We start from the raw sequence: 14,828 nt of genomic DNA, 5'->3' as shown, positions 1-14,828 counted from the left end.
ACATGGCATGCTATGTAACCAAGTGAAGAAAAATGAATCACAGCAGGTGTTAGACCAGATGAGCTCAGGCAGACAGAGCCTGCAGTCTTCCCCTCTGCACATCCCACTCAGTGGCACCTTTCCAGCTGCATCCTAACTGGCATGACCTAACGATCCCCAGTGCAGTGTCCCTCCTGGGTATTGCCAGTTCTACTCTGGGCATGATTTTAGAGGCCAGAAGCCAGGCTGCACGTAAGAGTGAGGGGAAGACAGCGGAAAGGGTTACTATTCTCAGTAGTGGAACAGCCTGTCTTAATAAAGGGCACATTGTGCTAGGGAGGCATGTGATGGTAACAGGGGCCTTGCGGTTCATACAGTGGCCCTCTTCTCCAGTGTTCAGTGCCGACTACAAGAGGCAGCAACTCTTCACCCCAAATCTGTCTCAAAAGAGCCAAAATGCCATGGGTACCTCAGTACAACCCCAACTATGCTGCTCTCTAATGTCCACTGTCTAATTTTAAAAGTTATTGCTGAAATACAGCCCAAATCGATCATGCATGCACAGAAGAGAATGAGCTTGGACTGTTATTTTCCAAACTTTCTTCAAAAGTAACATGCTGTTCTAAGCGTAAAAAGGAAATGTGCCAGTCCAGAGAGTAACTCTGTGAAAAGCAGAAAGGAGCACCGGCTCACTGAGGGATAAAACAGGCTTTTCTAACAAAACATTACAGTTTTTTGGCCAGGGGGAGGTGAGGGGCAGTGGAAAACTATTATTTGTATGAATCCCTGTCCTTATTTTGTTTTATAGTGTTTATAAGAGAAAAAGAAGCCAGCTTTAATGAATATTGAGCAACTCCCTATTAGAAAAACAGAGCTGAAAACAAATACCCAAAGATGGACTTAGCAACAAAAAAGGAAATTCTTGAATTGAACTAAACCTTAAACTTAAAAACTCAAATGTTAGCATATATATATGTACAACCATTCACTCCTGCAACAATGACATCTTTATGTTAAAGCCATAGGTAAAGCTGAAATTTTCACTGGACCAAAAATCAAGTACTGGGTTATTCTTTCTGGCTTGAAGTAAAAGCAAATCTTTTTCACAACACACAGAGCTCGAGTTTATATTTCACCAACCCCCACTCAAACATCATGCTCTCCTCCTCTCTTTCTTTTGTGGGCATTCTTACTTACCCACCCAGAAACAAAATAACTGTGATTTTCAGCGAGCAGGAAGCCAGGTCTCAGGCAAACTTCCCTCAGCATTAAAGGGACTCCACACATTAGCAGGCATAGAGCCCAGGAGCTGTTGCAGAGAATTTATTTATACCCATTTGGAATTTCCTGACAAACTAACAGCCTGCTGGCCACGGGGTTTAATTCCAGGACTCTCGGCGTCAGTGAGACAGCAAAAATTACCAACTAACAAAACTGCTAGCAAGATCTTAAAAAAGAGACAAAGACCTCTCTCATCTCCCTTCTGATTTTTCACACTATCCTCATACTCTTTAGACATATGAAATGCTGACCTAGAAATGCAGCTGTAAGCCTGTTAATTCTAGGAAGAAATCAGAAAGGCACCAAATGTTTCCTTACTGTTTGTGCTGACTTACTCCCTCTTTTCCCAACCCTCCACTGCAGAGAAAGGCTCTCTGTTATAATTTAAGCTATAGCACAGCAGCTGGCTTGTGAAGGAAATGATTTAGTTTTATGCTGAACCGAGGCTGGAGTGGAGGCAAGTGGTTCCTTTTTGGTTTCAACATATAATTAGAAGCTAAAAACAATTACCATTTGTAAACCATAGGCCCAAGCCTCTTTCCCTTGCTCTGTACCTTCATACACTTAAACACTGCATTGCTAACATCTTCAGCAACCTTTGTTTTTGTTTCAAAAAGTTAGTAAGAATGGTATGTTCCCCTAATGATTTAAATTCATCACCTCAAAAAAAAAAAAAAGTTTTTTTGGGATAGTGTATCACTCTGTCACTTAGGCTGGAGTGCAGCAGTGCAATCACAGCTCACTGCAGCCTCAACCTCCTGGGCTCATGTGATCCTCCCACCTCAGCCTCCAGGCATATGACACCATGCCCAGCTAATTTCTGTATTTTTTGTAGCGATGGGGTCTTACTATGTTGCCCAGGTTGGGCTCAAATGCCTGAGCTCAAGAAGTCCTCCGGCTTTGGTTTCCCAAAGTGCTGGGATTACAGGCATGAACCAACACACACGGCCCAGAATTTTTTTTTTTTCAAAAGCAGAAGAAAACATTTTTGTCAAAAGTAAATGATAAAATAAAGCTCAAGAGAATTTTTAGAGTTATAGGTATGTTCTAAAACTGGATTATGGATATACAACTGTCCACATTTACTAAAACTTATCAAACCATACACTTAAAATGGGTGAATTCTATGGTATGTAAAACAGCTCAATAACGTTTAATTTTTAAGTCAAAAAAAAAAAAAGGAAGAAATAACGTAACCCAAATCTCTTACTAATGGAGGTCTTGTGGAAAGTAATATGAAATTATTTGGATCTGCTATTTCAAAATATCTGGCACTTGAAGCTTTGTTGTTAGTTATTTTTTAATCTGTTGGTTTATTTGGTATAAACCAAGCCCAAATAAGTGCCATGGTCTTATAGAGTTTAATCTTTGTATCTTCACACAGGAAAATGTGTGTCTCAAAGATAATCACCTTTAAGGTCTCCCATCAGTAACTGTGGTCACCAGTAAGAGAACAGACAGAAGGAAAGTAAATGGAATAAGGCAGGGCATGTGCAGGCACCAAGATAAGCCAAACTAGGCAGGTCTAGTAGATTCTCATAAAACGGTGCCTCTCTCTACACAGCTGTCCCGTGTTTTGAATTTTACAAAACAAGCTATTTAGAGTCATCCCTCATCTTTGTTAATCTGTTTTATTGTTTAGAACTGGCTTTGCTTGCCTGCCATGTGATAAAATTCAGTAAATCTTGTTCAATTAGTGCCACATTTACTCAATGTACTTGGACACAGGTGAAGAAGGCATTTAAAAGAACCCTTTTCTGGGGGTGTGGGGGTGTGGTGGCTCATGTATGTAATCCCAATTCTTTGGGAAGCTGAGGAAGGATTACTTGAGCCCAGGAGTTTGAGACCAGCCTGGATGACACAGTGAGACCGTCTCTACCAAAAAAAAAAAAAAAAAAAAAAAAAAAAAAATTAGCCAGGTATGGCGACTTGCCCGCGTAGTCTCAGTTTCTTGGGAGCTGAGACTGGCAGGATTACTTGAGCCTGGGAGGCTGAGACTGCAGTGAGCTATGATCCTGCTACTGCACTCCAGCCTGGGTGACAGAGTGTTCTGGTATTACTCCTTAGTTACATTACTATATTCCAAACCAAGAATTAATATGGGCTGGGTGCAGTGGCTCATGCCTGCAATCCTAGCACTTTCGGAGGCCAAGGCAGGAGGATCACTTGAGCTCAGGAGTTTGAGACCAGCCTAAGCAAAATAGTGAGACCTTGTCTCTATTAAAAAAAAAAAAAATACACACACACCTAATTTAAGAAATATCAAAAGACTTGTTCTTAAATGTTAAACGAGTAAAGTACTGAATGTAGTGTTTCTTGATCCTGCAAAAAAAAAAAATTCTGCTACACTTTTATTCATAAATATTGTGTTCTGGTAAGAGTATAGATATATATAAAGCAGTCAAAGCAATTATTTTGCTAAAGTAGCTTGTATCTGACCCTGTGGGTGTTTGCCTGTGTGCTTCTGTGAAGGTGAGGTCCAGCAGAAAGAGTCATTGTATGCAAATAAATGTCTAGTCCTTTATCAGATGATGACAAGGGCTGGGAAGGGAAACAATTAAAAATATGAACCCCTTCTGCCTGGAAACCATCAGTCACAAAGATTCCCACTGAAGAGAGAAAGACACACCTATCTGCCTTCACTCTCTCAATATACGTACAAAGAAAGAAGCCAAATAAGATGTGGGAAGATGAAGATGTACTCAAGGCTTGGCCTCTGACAGGCAGAGTAGCCAGAAAAGGTGACGCCCAGTGAGCAAAGGAACCTGATGGAGACAAAAGCCTTCTGTGATACAAGCTGGCTGAGAGTATACCAGTACAGTCTTTATCCCTGGGATAGTGACTTCAGAACTTTGAGACCTGAACCTTCAGTTCTTATGTTTAACAGGATTACTGCTGCAAGACTTTTCCCCCCAGAGGGCCTGCTCCCTTTGTCTAGAGATAAGAACAAAGTTAAATTAAGTAGTTTGTGGTGGCCTGAATTATACTGTGGACAGGTCAAGATGCCTATTTCCTGACATCCACTGAATTTACCTTTCTTCCCTAATGTTCCCTGTCCCTGTCTTTCCCCACCACCCGCTGTGCACAATTCTTCTGGACTCCACTGCTCCAGGTGCCTTTTACACACACGAACTCATTTAATCCTCACAAGCCTACAGCAAGGTATGATTATTTCGGTCTTTCACAGGTGAAGTGTATGTCATGCGTAAGCATCCTACTATTCTACTGCTACTGCCTACTCTACTGTTGAATTCATACTACTTTGGTACTGAAAAGCCACAAACTAGGGACATTCTCTCTTATAGTTCTTTTTTTTGTTTTTTTTTTTTTTGGAGACAGTCGCGCTCTGTCACCCAGGCTAGAGTGCAATGGCGGGATCTTGGCTCACTGCAACCTCTGCCTCCCGGGTTCAACCAATTCTCCTGCCTCAGTCTCTCAAACAGCTGGGATTACAGGTGCCCACCACCACACACAGCTAATTTTTTTTTTTTTTTTTTTGTATCTTTAGAAGAGATGGGGTTTCACCATGTTGGCAGCCTGGTCTCAAACCCCTGACCTCAGGTGATCTACCCACCTTGGCCTCCCAAAGTGCTGGGATTACAGGCATGAGCCACCATGCACAGCCTCTTGTAGCTCATGTAAACAACAACAACAACAACAAAACCCAAGGACAACAGTCAAAACAATCTCACATTCCTCCCACCCTTTCTGTCTCAGGTAAGCTTACCTTGTAAAAACTCTACCTATGAGTATTTGCCTTAGAGACAGACTGAAAGGAGGATGCGCTGCTATCCCACGCCAAGGGCCTGGGTTATTTCTGTTATACTGGACTTCCCCAAACCCCTAAAGAGTTCAAATATTGTATTGTGCTACTTTAACCCACCCCTTCCCTTAGATGCTTGGGATGGGTGTGAGACCTACACTGTCTGAGCTATAATGAGGGAGAAAGTGGGTATGGCCCTTTCCACAGCACCAAGGCTCTTCTCCACCCACCTTTTTCATAGTCTTAGGGTGTGACAGGATTTAGGGGATTAAAAGGGAAGTCCAGCAAAGGCGCCTGCTTTTCCATTCCTCCTCCTGTGAGGTGTGCATCACGTTGGGTCTTGGAAAAGGACTCCTCCTTTACATGCCTGGATTAGCAGGATCTGCTCAGAAGATTTAATGTGAGGGCAGATTTTCCAAGGAGAGGCCACCCTGTCTTCCACATGAGGAGGGTGTTCCCTGGCAGAGGGGTCTGATTCTTGACAGGAGAGTGACTAGGAAGAGGATGCTATCTGATGGTCCTATCTTAAAAGACAAGAAAAATAAAAAGTCTTGTGTCTTCTTATCCTTTATTCAACAAATGCATTTCCCCAAATATATGTGAAGGCTTAAAACTAGTGTCGCATGGACTTTCTACACCTTAGACTTTCTTTACAGTTTGGATTGCCCCATGGTTATTACCTTTATCACATCTAAGTAAGAGACGGTCTCATAATATATTTTCATCCAAGATTTGAAATCAGCATTAAGAAAACCAAAATCAAATGAATTGGGGGACACAGAACTATATAAGAGAATTAAGACTTTAACTTAGATTACTACAAAGACTCTATAAAGGATGTAAATAAGGGATAATAAGGACTATTTATCTCCTCACACCTAAAAGAGGTGAGGTCTGTAGAGACATTCCCAAAAAAACAGTGGGAAAGAAGGAAAGCAGGCCAGCCAGCCATAGTCCCAGGGGCTACCAGCTCAGGTTCTTACCTCCAGTTGCAACCAGCCCACCAAGCTGCACCAGAGAATAAGCCTGAGACAAAAGGAACCAACTGGAGTCCTACCTCCTCTCTCTCTGGCTGTGTTGTTAACAAGCCGCAACAGGCAAAGAAAGGCCATGGCAGCTAGAAAGAATGTTCCCAATGGCCCCTGACAATAATCTCTCCCTTGGACAGCCACAATGTACCTGGTCACCTCTCTCTGGAACCCAAGGCATTTAACAGACAATGCCATGTTTCTCTCTCTTTTTTTTTTGTTTGTTTTTTTTTGAGACAGAGTCTTGCTCCGTCGCCCAGGCTGGAGTGCAGATCTCAGCTCACTGCAACCTCCGCCTCTCGGGTTCAAGCTATTCTCCTGCCTCAGCTTCCCAAGTAGCTGGGATTACAGGCGCCTGCCACCACACCCAGCTAATTTTTGTATTTTTAGTAGAGATGGGATTTCACCCTGTTGGCCAGAATGATAAACTCCTGACTTCAAGTGATCTGCCTGCCTTGGCCTCCCAAAGTGCTGGGATTACAGGCCTGAGCCACCTCACCAGCGGCAATACCAGCTTAAGCCTGCCTTAGAGCAAGTGATGGAGAGAAAGCAGATAACTACAACTTTCACAAGAGGAGGCAGAACGCAAGAGTGTGTGTGTGACATGGTGAAAGCCATCTGTTCACCCAGGAAACATACCCAGGTGAAGCGTCACACATGGATTCACAGAGCGACCAACTGGGAACTTAGGGGAAAAAGTAGCAAGAAAATTGCAAAGTGTATAGCACATCAGATTGGCAACTGGCAGGGCTCAGGCCCACAAATTCTTATGCAGGTGCTGGGCCTGATTTTTGACCTGTATCTATGCCCAGCATCATGCCAGCACAAAGTAGGTGCTCTGCAAATATTTGCTGGTTGAACACTGAGTCTGCTGACTCTACAAGGACCACTAAGCAAGGCATTGTTGGGCATACAAAGAAGATGACATGATTCTTGCCTCTTAAAACACTCAAGTTTATAAGATTAGTGAGGCACACAACCGTAACTCTTAATTAAAAGCAACTGATGGCAACTATTTAATAGAAATAATAATAGAATAATAACAGAATAGGAATAAAGAAGAGGAAGAGAGGAACTCCCACTGGGAGTATCTGAGAATGCTTGTTGGGAGAGGTAAGAGAGGTTGCAGGACTTGAAGGATAAGAAGGGCTTATATTAATAGATATGGGAAAGATGTTCATGTTAAGAGAACAAAGCCACTAACTGGGAAACAGGACAGGGTAGGACTGGGAAACAGCACTGGGAGGGAGCAGATGCCCCTATTTCTTTTTTTTTTCGAGACGGAGTCTCGCTCTGTCGCCCAGGCTGGAGTGCAGTGGCCAGATCTCAGCTCACTGCAAGCTCCGCCTCCCGGGTTCACGCCATTCTCCTGCCTCAGCCTCCTGAGTAGCTGGGACCACAGGCGCCGCCACCTCGCCCAGCTAATTTTTTGTGTTTTTAGTAGAGACGGGGTTTCGCCGTGTTAGCCAGGATGGTCTCGATCTCCTGACCTTGTGATCCGCCCGTCTCGGCCTCCCAAGGTGCTGGGATTACAGGCTTGAGCCACCGCGCCTGGCCGATGCCCCTATTTCTTACACAACTCTTTGGATACAGCTGGTCTCTGAGTACCTGTTGTCACGGACCTCTGGAAAGGCCTACTGTGATTTTTATACACACAAGAACGGAAGAAACAGAAACAGACCATGATTTCAGCCAAAATAAGGCCCAAAACAAAAGTTCAGAGTTAAGAGAAGGAAATAATAGTTAGAGATTAAAGTTTGTGAAAGTGAGAGTGTTTGGGGAGACAGAAAAGTAACAGAAGAATACAAAGCTCAATGATCCTTAATCTTGCCAGCCATCCTTATGTATACAAAACCACAAAGCTGGGAGAAAAAGGCAAAGAAGGACCAATGCTCACAGCCTCGGGGCTGGTCCATTACACAAAGAAGGAAAATGGCCACCCTTCTGCCAAATAAACTTGTATGGTCATTGAAAAGTGAGTGACTGAATGAATGAACTCACTGAACTGAAGTATTTCTATGGAGTTACATAGCATTCCTTCCAGTAGTCCCCAAACACCACCCCAATTTAAATTCAGCAGTATTTGCAAAGTCTCATCATCAAAGCGTCCAGGGACAATATGCCAAAGGATAATACGCCAGAGGAAAAGCCCCCAGCCCTAAGCTCCCTTTACCTTTCTGGAAGATGTTCTGTCTCAGGTTTCTTCATTTACAATCAGTGTTCTGAGGTGTTGTGAATTCTAGCTGCTGTTTTCTAGCACCCAAGTAACATCTAGCATGTTCCTCAGAGAACACGCAGCTCCAGCACGTGTGTGATGCCCGGGCCCACTGGGATCCCTTACCGGATAGGGTCATAGGTAAGAATCATTGCTCTTATGATGCGATGCCGCTATTTCCCCTCACACTGCCAAACGGCTGTCCCTGGGGCAGATTTGGAAGCGTGTAAAGTGTGGTGTTAATGGAAAAATCCGGTGGCAAAGGGCATCAGTGTTTTGCAATTAATTTTTTTTTTTCCTGTAAGCTTCATTGTTGAAATGGTTTGACATGCAAATCATCCCTCCCTCCCGACCAGTGTACAGACTTCCAGGTCTCCACCCTAGTGTGTTCTAAAAATCAGTGTATCATCAGGCTGATTCACCACTTGAAGAGGTGGGACACCGGTTGGGTTACGTGCTGCATAAGCTCAGCAAGTACTTCTGCCTCCTCTGCCAGGTCACAAGAAGACAAACCAGTCTTTGTCGCATAGCTGAGGGGGAACATGCCAAACGGGTTGCCCCAAAAAACATATTCACAGTGCGTCCCTGAGTTGAATAAAGCATCCCACTCAATCCACCTAAAAACGCTGAGGGAAAAATAAATAAATCAGCTGCACTGTGTTGGGTATACGGACTTACACGAGGGGGATACTGAGAAAAGAGGAAGAGAGAACTTTTTTTCTGGTTTTAGTTAGGAAAAAGAAAGAGCTGATGCACGCGAGTAGGGTTTTTAAGATATTAAGCACTGGGCATATAAGTTACTGGAAATACCCCATCTCTCTCTTTTATGTTTTTAGTTGGGAATATTCTTCCCCCTTTCTTCCTGGAGAGTCTTAAATGTACCTGCTGTACAGAAATACTTCAATCGCCTTGGCCTAATGGACAGTTGATGCAAATGGAAAAGGCACTCAGTAAATTGGGCAGGGATGGGAAAACTGGGCAGGACAAGCTGAATCAATGTTTTCACAAAATTATTTGCAAAGCGGATGGATGGGATTTATCAACTAAACCAAATATTGTGAGACTAAATTCAGAAAGCCACACAGCTATCTTTTGATTCTACCTAACAGAGATCATGTCCAAAGTATAAAAGATCCCTAAGGGAAAACTTTTCCAATGGAATAAAATCATGAAAAAGGAAATAAAATAAACTCGGTACTAGTAACTGTTAGTAGCAAATTGTTTCCATAAATGGTTACTCTAGTACTACCTCCTTTAAGTAAAGGTTTGTATGGTGAAATTCCAATTCCACAACCTCTAATCCAGTTGGGAGGGAAAGCAGGGATCAGGCAAATCTGGCCATAAACAAGGTAAGAGTACAAAGATTTAACTTTCAGGATAAGAACAAATCCCACAAATCCAACAATTTGTCCCTTAACACAGCTCTCCCTTATGTCTGTAGTTCTGTTTTTCTATCTGTTGATTAGAATGGCCTTCTCATTTTTATAGAATATTATTTAATCTGAGTTTCAGCCATGGCTTGCTTTAACTAGGACAAGAAATCTGGTCACTATATATATTTTTAAATCTCAAAATAGCAGCATACTTATTTTTAAGTGGTGAGATAACTCATCATATAGACCTACCAGCTGAGATGACTAATGCTATACGTACAAACGGGCTGCATTTCAAAAACTTGTGTTTTCAGGATTCATAATGAACAGCAGCCCAAAAGCAGAACCAGGCTTAGCCTGTAAAACATGAGCATACTTTTCCTAAAGCATGTGGAAGTGAGTAACTCAGTTAAGGCTCACTCCAGAAATATCCAACAGAGAAGCCAAGGAAGGAAAAAGAAAATAGTCTGCTTTTGGTTTTTTGAACTTAGAATTTCTACAACTGTTTGAATGAATCTTATAAAATCTGATTTCCTAGATGGGTCTTCTAAAAGGTTTTATTAGAGAAGTCTACCCAATGCAATTAAATTTTTTTTGCCAGGAAGGAGCAAGAACTTATCGTTTCTGTGACTTTGAGAATTATGATAATATTTTTCATGCCAGATCAAATCAAACCACCTTTTATAGAAAAGGAGCCAAAGCAGTGGCTGTGAGCTTTAGTCACAATCGTTTTCCTCCAAGCCCATACAAACCTTTCTCAGAAACTGCACAAAAGAGATGAACTGAAATTATCCCAGCCACAGGAAGAAGGCAAACCCTGGAAAAGGAAGCGAACGAGCTATACCTTTGATGGGTTCAGCGAGCCCACCCAAGTCATTCAAGAAAGAGGGGAAGTGCATAATCAGAAATAAATGCCAATACTCACAATGGGAAGTCTGCTGAGGAAGAGCAGAGCACAGAGTTTTCAAATCCTTGTAGGAAGGGCCGTTTTAATCCTTTGACTGGCTACCCAGTCTCTTAGAATAATAGCAACAGCTCGAGTCCTTAACACAGCGAATCTCCCTGTTGGGTATTTATTTTGTGTGTGTGGTTTTTTTTTTTTTTCCTTTTTGGCACCTATAAAGTTGGTACTGGACAAAAATCCCCAACCAAAGGGTTTCTTTGCTCAGTACCCAGGAGCAGGAGCACAGATTTTCTCCTTCCTACACTCAAATAGGCTGGAACTCACTGGAAGATAAATCATCCTTCCTTGGCTTAGCTTGAGAGCTAATCGCCTGTCTGAAATCTGATGCTTAAGCCATTATGATTGGCTCAAGGCTTGGAGCAAGAAAGCTTATAAGGTGAAGCTGGCTACAGGTTAAAACAAAGCCTTACGAGTTTATAAAACAAGCAAGCTCTGATGAGCGAGGGGCTTTTCCAAACCTCTCCGGGGAGTGGGTGAATTCTGGGGTTCTGATTAACCGACAAGCAAGACTTCGAAACCCAGGGTGTCCCCTATTTGTAGGTGCTCCCAGCATTTTAAGAGTTATGAAATTGAAATCTAAGAAGTAGTTACATTATCTTCTCAAACACCACCACTATAAGAAAATTATTTCATCTATAAACTTCAGTGTGAAATTAGCCTTCAAAAGACTAATAACTAGTTTCACTGAAAGTTGAAATGCATAATCTAATTAAATGCAATTATTAAACACACTAATACTAGGATGAAGCTGTATAATGCAATAAATAAAGGAATTAGAATATGTTTATTAATTTGAAATAATCCACACTAAGAAAAAAAATAACTTACCAACGTAATCCCTGTCAGGGAGGACGTTTTATTTTCAACCACTATACTTTAGGGTTTTATGCAGTTTTCTGAAATATATACTTTTCCCTTCATCTGTTTAATCAGAACTTCACAGATATCACACTTCTGATTTTAAATGTCAACATAATAAAGAACCTTGAACAAAGGAAAAACGTTCTACATGTCTAATTTCTGGCTTAGTCATTAGCTGTGTGAGCTCAGCAAGTTGTGTTTTGTCATCTGAGAGTATGGAAGGAAGCCTGGACAACTGAAATGAAAAGACGCCCTTTTAGTTCTTACCTACAAGCTTATGGTAGGCTCCTACCTATGTGTTTATGTTTTACCCTCTCAGCTACTCTAATAGTATCCAACACACTACTTATGGGAGAATACAAAGCACAAATAAGAACATACGTTTTAATCCTTCTGCAAATTCATTCAACTAGGAGACCCTGAAAAGTCACGGAGGGTACCCATGAATTAAAGCAGCCAGAGTTTCTAATCAGCGAACCCTCTGCCTTCGGGGTAATGCTAACACAGATGACAGGTCTAAGACTCACCACTATGGGTACACCGCCTCTGCTGTGCTGTGTCTTTCCTTACAGATGGTCTCAGAAAACACCAGGTTGGTTTCAGCCAGACCAGTCAGTGCAAACTAGTCTTATACTCGACAAACAGCACATAATTCCTGCTGTCAGGTTCACCGCAGTGGGCTCAGAGTTCTGTTTGAGAAACGCTCCTGCCCAGAAAAATATTTACACAAGTGAGAGTGGGGTGCACCGCACTGCAGCATTCTGCCTACCCTGCCATGAGTCTGGCTCTGTCTGATTGACCCGGTCTTATCAGTGGCCTTTGTACTCATTTGAGATCAGCATAGAGACAAAAGCTGGAGCCAAATAACTGACCAAGATAACAAGATTCAAGCCCCACAACAGTTACTAAAGCCATGAAAACACTGTGCCCTTTAACTCAGTCATCCTGCTTCTTTGAAATTGTTGGGAAATAATAAAAAAGGAGGAGAAAAAAGACCAGGCAAGATGTTCTCTGCAACATCAGTTACCATAGGGAAAATCTGGAAGCAGTCCAAACATCCAAACAAAAAAAGAATAATTCAACTGCTAGAAACACCATAAGGAATATTATACGGTCATCGAAAATAATAATTTGAAAATTGTTTTCTATGAAGACTTGGAAAAATGCAAAGAATGTTAAAGTCAAGAGTTGATACCCAAATCTATAAAAGCTTATTGAAACTGCATTTAAGTTTGTTAGCCTGAAAAGGTTGAAAAAGGAATACTAAAAATAAGATGTAGTGTGGAATTTTGAGTAATTCTTCTCTTCTGGTTTCCTATCAAATTTTATGTTATCATTAATTTAAATAATTTTTTTTTTTTTTGAGATGGAGTCTCACTCTGTCACACAGGCTGGAGTGCAGTGGTACCATGTCAGGTCACTGCAACCTCCGTCTTCTGGGTTCAAGCAATTCTCCTGCCTCAGCTTTCCGAGTAGCTGGAATTACAGGCACCCACTACCACGCCCGGCTAGTTTTTATATTTTTAGTAGAGACGGATTTTCACCATGTTGGCCAGGCTGGTCTCGAGCTCCTGACCTCAGGTGATCTACCTGCTTCGGCCTCCCAAAGTGCTGGGATTACAGGCATGAGCCACTGTGCCCGGCCTAAATAACATTTTAATGCAATTCAATAAGCATCTTTAATAAATAAATATGTATTTGTCTGAAACAATATATATCCAGGCTGTAAAAAAAGAAATAGCATGAGGCAAAAGCTATAATAAATTGGGGAAGGCAACTATTAGCAAAAATAAAGGCGATGAGAGCAGGCATAAAAAGTCACCTCCCAGTGCTCATCCATTATGTCATTTAACTGGGTTTAATGAGGATGTTAATACAACTCTGGCCCCGATATCATGGCGTCCAGCAGGGCCTGACAGGAGGGTACCTGGGGTGTTTCCTGATCAGCAGCTCGTGACAGGGACAAGAGAACAAGGGGAATGGTGCTATCCCCTGATATCTGACCAGCACTTTATGTTTTAAAAAGTGTTTTTACAACTATTGTTTTATTTTTTCCCCGCACAACCACCTTGTGAAGAAGGTAGGATAGCTATTATTATCTTTCTTTCACAAATAAGCCACTTGTTATTTGGCTTTTAAAGCACATCTAAGCTCTAATTAAAGTTTCACAACATTAATTAGTGTTTAGAGAGGTATCAATCAGTGCATCCAATTTACAACATGATTCAAAAACTTGGGGAAAAAGCAGACTGCCTCATCCCCACACCCCAAAGAGATACGGCTATTTTCCTAACCAACGATCACCATTTACTTCCTAGCTGGCTATGAGAGAACAGTCAAGAGCAATTTATGATACTCTTATCTCCTTAACAAAAGACATTAGAGTACTGTTAGCAGTACCATAATAACATGTTTTTTGTTTTTTGCTTTAGAGGTAGGGTCTGGCTCTCTCACCCAGGCTGGAGTGCAGTGGTACCATCATAACTCACTGCAGCCTCAAACTCCTGGGCTCAAGCAATCCTCCCACCTCAGCCTCCTGAGTAGCTGGGACTACAGGTGCATGCCACTATGCCTGGCTAATTTAAAAAAATTTTTTTTCTTTTTTGGTAGAGAGAGACTCTTGCTATGTTGCCCACACCGGTCTCGAACTCCTGGCCCCAAGCAATCCTCCCTCCTCGGCCTTCCAAAATGTTGGGATTACAGGTATGAGCCATGCCATCTGGCCTAAAATGTTTTAAATTAAAGAAAACAATACTGTACTGATCAAGAGAAGTAGGATGGAGGATCTGGTGAAAAAGAGAGAACACTATGAGGAATGACTGATATTGATGGGCTGGTGGTAAGGAAGGGCAGGAGGGGGTGCAATCCAGAAGGGGTACATAGGTAGGGCTGCACACAAAAGTAGAACACCATTAAATTGAATTTTAGATAAACAATGAACACGTTTTTAGTATTTTTTTTTTCTGGCAACTGTGTACACAGACTTCCAACTTTCCCTAGAATGTACAATCCTTGAGGGCAGAAATGTTTGCCACTTTTGTTCACTGCTGTATCCCCAGTACCTAAAACAGCACATAGTAGGTGCTCATGTGTATCTGGCCTATACTAATAAGGTTTATTTCTTAAGCTAAGTAGTGTGTACAAAGGTGCTTGTTATATAACTTTCACACATTATGTATGTCTGAAGTGTGGCATAATACGTTTTACAAATTACAGCATTAATGAATAGCTCGTTTTAAAAGCAGTTTCTTTTACCCCACCTCACTGAAGGACTCCAATGGGAAGTCAGAGTATAAAAGGTTGTGAATCACCCCTTACACCCCATTTAAATGTTACATGGGGATGTCAACTTGAGATGATCAGT

At 41.9% G+C, this 14,828-nt stretch overlaps 1 protein-coding gene across 15 annotated transcripts in view; it reads right to left on the bottom strand.

The window, feature by feature from the left end:
* The window catches only part of LOC105491800 (KN motif and ankyrin repeat domains 1), a 240,821-nt gene that overhangs the window by 50,490 nt on the left and 175,503 nt on the right, over positions 1–14,828 (bottom strand). For 2 of the 15 annotated variants that reach the window (XM_024796050.2, XM_024796056.2), the window contains exon 1: positions 1,177–1,284. The exons of 10 other annotated variants lie outside the window; for them this stretch is intronic. The gene's annotated coding sequence lies outside the window, so the exon portion shown is untranslated. Of the gene's footprint in view, positions 1–1,176; positions 1,285–10,564; positions 10,859–11,991; positions 12,075–14,828 lie in introns of those variants that run through there. 3 more of the 15 variants (XM_024796054.2, XM_024796051.2, XM_024796053.2) reach the window with 3 other exon arrangements.

Source organism: Macaca nemestrina, chromosome 14 (genome assembly GCF_043159975.1).
Source record: "Macaca nemestrina isolate mMacNem1 chromosome 14, mMacNem.hap1, whole genome shotgun sequence".
NCBI lineage: Eukaryota > Metazoa > Chordata > Mammalia > Primates > Cercopithecidae > Macaca > Macaca nemestrina.
The sequence above is the reverse complement of the archived record's forward strand: the minus strand, read 5'-3'. Positions and strand labels throughout refer to the sequence as shown.